Consider the following 6,081-nt stretch of genomic DNA (forward strand, 5'->3'; position numbering starts at 1 on the left):
TATAAAATGATATATATTGTATAGTATAATATATATTATGAAACTGAATTTCATTATAATATATTATTATATATAATATATTAATATATAGCATATTATATATTAAAATTCGGTTTTTTTATTAAACGAATTTTTAATTCATCAAAAATGAAAATTAGAATTTTTAAAAATCTAATTAACTAAAAAAAAAACAAAACCAAAACTTTCCATTTAATTTTTCAATTTTAACGGAATAATGCTTACCCCTTGTTCCCACTTCCACAGTTTCACTGTTGCGCTGGTCCTGGTCTGAGAACAATTAATGGTTCAGAGTTCAGTCGATGTTTGCTTTGATAGAAAACAAGAGATACCGAAAATTGTTTAGTCTCTCTGTTCGATAATAACTTTCCCTCAATGTTCTGTTTCTTTGGTATTTTCTATCAAACCAAACACAGTCCCAAGAAAAGAAAGGAATCATGATTAATGTATTTTGGGAGCATCTCACAACGTTCCACGGCATATCTCCACTTGTGAACATTTCCCGATGATATATCTGCCGTGTACTGTGAATATCTCATCGGGAGGAGATGTTGTGAGGAGCAATCTTGTGGGGATGATTTGAACTGACGGATTGGAATTTTAGAAGGGGCCCACATTAATATACAGTCCAATCAAGACGTCTCATGATCTGATGTCAGGACGGTGTCGGAGTCACGTGACGTCATTTCCATTCGGAGGGAATCCTCCTCCAATAATTGAAAGTTTGAAACAACGTCGTAACTCGTAAGGTAACCTTCATGCTGGAGCCGTTAGATTGGAATATTTTCTTACGAGAGTTGATTCAGTATATCGAACCATGATAAAAAGGGAAAACAATACTGTAGATCGTATCTCAGTTTCTTCACTAGGCAGTAGGCACTGTGCACTAGCTGCTGTGAAGAAGTGTAGAAGCCCATCCAAGCACATGATCCTCGTTCACTGGCCCTAGTCATTTAGTCAATGGTATTATGCATCTCAAAGGGATTTCTGATTCAATCATCTACCATGATACTATCTTTCATGATCATCTGATACCTTTATTTTACATGACATCATGCTCAGTTGGCATTTCCAATGTTTTAAAATTCGGCCCGGAACCGAAATTGCTTTATTCACCGGTTTAAGTTAATCGTCCGATCTAAAAATAACAAAATAATTAAAATAAAAATAGCAAAAAACTGAGATAATGATTCCACCACCTAATCGAATGAATAGATGAAATGATAAATCAACAATTTTTTACAAAAAAATAGGTTATGGGTGAAAAGAAATCGATTGTTTGAATGAATTTTAAATGGTTCAACCGTCCAAGTCATTAAAAAATCATCAATATTTCATCCGAAGCCCATCCAACCATGTACTTAAAATGAGAATGCTGAGGGCATAAAGATGAAATCCCAAACACAAACAAACAATTGATGAAATTGATGTTCCTGTGATCATCCTTGCATTTTTGGACTGGAGTAGTAGACTTTTCCCACATGATTCTTTTGGACAGCTGTATTTAACTTTTTTAATATCTGTTTCTCCACCATTGTAGATTTTCCAATGTTGCGGTGCATGGAACAGTGATATTTTGATTTTAGTTTATTAATATTGTATACTCATCAATATAATTAGATAAGCTTCTGTTTGAAGAATAATGACACTAAATGGAGCAGAATGGTCACTGATAACCGACTCATATAATTGGGATTCCGAGTCATCTGAAAAGTAGATATTCTAAGAAAATGGCATCTATCGGCAATCAAAAATTTCTCTTTTATATACAATGGAATATTATCATGTGCTGCTTTCGATGTATTCATATTTATAGAACTTTTACTTTTCAGGAGATCTGATCTTTGTAGTTGAGATAAGGATTAGATGATGATTTTATGTTGAAATGGATATAAGCTTAAATATTAATGATTTCATTTTTCTTTTTCTGCCTCAACAAAAAGTGGTTTAAGCAATTAAATGGCAGCTCAAATACCATTGCATCGAGGAAGGAAAGAGGATTCTGTCTAGGCATATGGTCACATGAAGATTCTAGGGCATTACTAAACTTCTAGTGACGGTGGATTTTGGAATTTTTGTACTTTAGAATAAAGTATTTCATTATTGCTAAAAAAAAGAATAAAAGAAAAAGAATAAAGTATTTCATGCTTTTCACAATAGGTGGCAAATTCTTAACTTTCGCATTGTGGTGGGAGGTCTTTACTCCTGGAGCTGTCTTGTGTCCTACCTTTGAGAAAATCTATGATGGTGGAAAGATATTATATTCTAAAGCCTCATTCGTTTTTCGGTAAGTTTCTTACCTAGGTAAATGTATTATTTGGGTAAGTTTTTTCTAGAAAACACTTATTCGAGTAATTGCATTTACCCATGTTCTTTTATTTCTCATGTAAACAAGGCAATGACCATTTTAGCCATTAAAATCCATTTATAAAAGGGGCATTTTTGTCCCATTCAAATGTTGGCAAGTAAGTGATACTCAAGAAAATAAACTTTCCCTAATCCCCACATAAATCTAAAAAAAAAACATGGGTTTGACCAATTACAACCCTCATAAATTTTCCTAAAAATTCGCTTGATTGTTTCCTATTCCTATGATCCAAATTGCAGCCAAGGGAGAAAAATGGGTCATATTAGGATCATTGATTCTATGAGTGCATTAGCTTGTCGACAAGTTTGGATTGGACATGGGTGGCAATTCTTAAAAACAAAATTGTTCCTTGCAATCCAAATTTTCTAACAAAGGATAGCCACCTAGAGTAACCAAACTTTTGGGTTAATGGACGCACTTCTATTTACTTTAACCATCCAAAGTAGCCACTCATCGAAGTTTCTGGTATAGGAGTTTTGAGATTTGATGTTTACCATGGAGGCAATCCAAACTGCTTTAGCAAAATCACACTGGCACCAAGCAATGCAAAACAACATTTTGGCAAATTTGACAGAGGCCACATTCTTTAATTTTCTTTTGATGAAGAGAGTTGTTAACAACCAAGGTGTTTAGACATGCACATGATGATGCGCGATCTGGTCACTCCCTGTTGGAAGGCAGTTCAGACGACGGACTGTTGTGGCTGGGTCGAACTGCAAGGCAAGAAGATTAAAGTTCCTAGGTGCTTTATCCGGTGTGAGCACTTCGATGTTTAAGTTAGCGAAAGAAATTGTAGAGAGTTGATTGCTTTAAGAGTATTAGATTGCAAGAGATAAATCACACATACCTTGTGAGGATAGAGGTGATGCCTTTATATAGGTGAACTACCATGGGCCTCACGATGCGTGTCTGAGATCACCAACCCGTTTAACCCAGAGTCAGTTCCGCACCCAAAGATGAACTTCAAATAAGCTGATAAGACTTATCCAGGTTTGTCCGATTTAGGCGGGATGAAGATAAGATCCATTGACGTACAGCTGAATCTCGAAGAGATTTGAGACAATTGGTTCGCTTCTAGAAGGAGACTATGTGGTATGGTAGTGGCTCCTCAACAGGTCGATGAGTGTGGCAAGTTGCTCGGGCCCCAGTCTTGGCTGAATGACCCGAGGTGCCTGAGGTGAGTAAGACTGCTGAAATTCTAGCACGCCATATGAAGTTTTTGATTTTCATTTGGGCCTTTCAACTTTCATAGGTGCTTCCACATCTTGATTTGATCGATGTGATCATTACTAGCCGCCAAGTGTTGTCTATTAGGAATTATTTCTTCATCTGAATTCCATGCTAAGTGATAACCAAACCTTACAATATACTTTTCATCAGAAGTAAACCTCCCTATGAGTTTATCTTATGATTCAATCCTAGAGGAATATTAATGAAATTCTAGCACTCCCTTCTATTGAACAAAGATCTGATTAGTTGGGTATTCCAATGTCTAGGCCCATCTAAAACAAAATACTTAACGATGTTGACATTACAATTTGGAGGCTTTATGGAAGTAATTTTATAGTCCAGTAAGTTGGGAACTCAAGGATCGGTCCACGAGTCCATAAAGCAAACTCGTCCATCCCCAGGAGGGGGAACTCCCACGTTTAACCTAGAGGAGGGAATTGTGGGGATAGTATATGCGTTTGATCATAGTAGCCCAAGCTAAGGATTCTCCCTGCAGTAAATGCCAAGCTGATTTGGCCAGCAGTGCCTAGTTAAAGTGGTCTAACCATCTGAAACCCAAGCCTCCTCTAGATTTTGCAGCACAAAGAGGGTCCCAGTTCAACCAATGGATGTGATTCTTCTCCAGCCTCTAGCCCGAGAAGAAACTTGCCAATTGAGAATTTAATTTATGGCAGATCTTAAGGGGGACTTTGAAGTGGTTCATTGTGAATAAAGGAGTCAGCGAAGCCACTGCTTTAATTAAAGTTTCACGCCTTGCCTGCGAGAGCGAAGCCTACTTACAACCCTTGACTTTACCACATGTCTGGTCCACTATATTAGCAAACACATTTGTTTTATTTCTCTCGATCTGAGTTGGGAGACCTAGGTATTTTTAAACACTTGAGCAAACTTTCATACCTAGAATTCTTGCAATGATATGTCTGAATCTATGAGGGGTATTTCAACTGAAAATTAACTCCAATTTGTTTAAGTTGATGATCTAACTTGAGGTTTCACTATATATGGTGAGGATCTCTTTCAACTTTACTGCATTTGAAATATCTGCTTAAAAAAATAAAATAGTCATCCATAATGGAGTTGAGAAATGGGAACGGTAGATCTTTTGATCTTCATGGGAGTGAGGGGACCCTCCTCGATTGCTTCTGAAATAGATGAGGAAAGAGCCTAGGCAGCAAGGATGAAAATATAGGGGAGCAAGGGGTCTCCTTGTCTAATTCCCCTCATAAGAGTCACTCTGCCTCATTGGGTTCCATTAACATTGAAAGCGAATTCAACTAAAGACAAGCAATTGTGAATTAGGTCCCTCCCATGCTAATTCATGCTTAACTTTCCTAGGACTTCCCCAATGAATTGCCATCCAAGGCAATCATATGCCTTGTTTAGGTCCATTTTAATTCACATAAAAAAATGCTTACCTTTTTGTTCTAGTATGAAAGGAATGAAATGCCTCGTGTGCCAACAAAATGTTATCAGTGATAAGACGGTTCTTAACAAAGTCGCACTAGCTTTGGTCAATAATACGAGGAAAACAATCACACAACCTATTCACAAGGCATTTGGCAAACACCCGATAAGCCACATTTGTGAGGCTTATAGGCATGTATTGAGACATATCCTTCGAGCAGGGACATTTGGGAATCAGAGTGATGCTTATAAAATGAACTAATTTTGGAATCTTCTTTTCCTGAAACCAATTTTTGCATTCATGGATCAAATCTTCACCAATAAGTGCCCAGTAGTTTTGGAAGAAAATAGTGGGGTAGCCATCAGGTCCAAGGGCCTTCTGGGCCCCAATAGTGAACAAAGTTGATCTGATTTCACTCGAGGTCAATGACTTTTCTAACTCCCGATTCATTTCATTAGAGAAAACGGGTTATGGACCCCAATAGTGAACAAAGCTGATATGATTTCTCTTGAGGTCAACGACTTTTCTAACTCCCGATTCATTTCATCAGAGAAGATTGAGAATGCCATTGCCAAGATTTGGGTTAGCCGAATTAAACAAATCAGTAAAGTAATCAACAATTACCTTTTAAATTTCTCCCTCCAACTAAACCCATTACTAATCTTGGTTCTTAATGCAATGAATTATGTTCTTTTGCATTCTGATAATTGTAGTTTGTAAAAAAAAAAAGGTGTTGCTGTCACCTTCTCTCAACCACTGAATTCTTGACTTTTGTTGCTATAATTGATGTAGCGTGATCTGACTGTTCCCTGTTGGAGGATGATCTAGTTTCTAGTCGGACGGCGAGCTAGGTGAATATGCAAGACAAGATCAGAGAACTCGGGATGGCTAACCTGGCGATGTCGCTCCAATGCTTAAGTTAGTAATCTAATGCGAGCTGAATAGCTTTGAGAGCTTAGAGAGCTAAAGAGTTAGAGAGCATAAAAATCACGCGTACCTTGAGCCATTGGGGTTAGTGCCTTTATATACTGGAGTAGACGTAGGGCACACAAAAGAGCTA

Source organism: Nelumbo lutea, chromosome 5 (assembly GCF_056320005.1).
Source record: "Nelumbo lutea isolate HS-2025 chromosome 5, American lotus-T2T, whole genome shotgun sequence".
Classification (NCBI taxonomy): Eukaryota; Viridiplantae; Streptophyta; class Magnoliopsida; order Proteales; family Nelumbonaceae; genus Nelumbo; species Nelumbo lutea.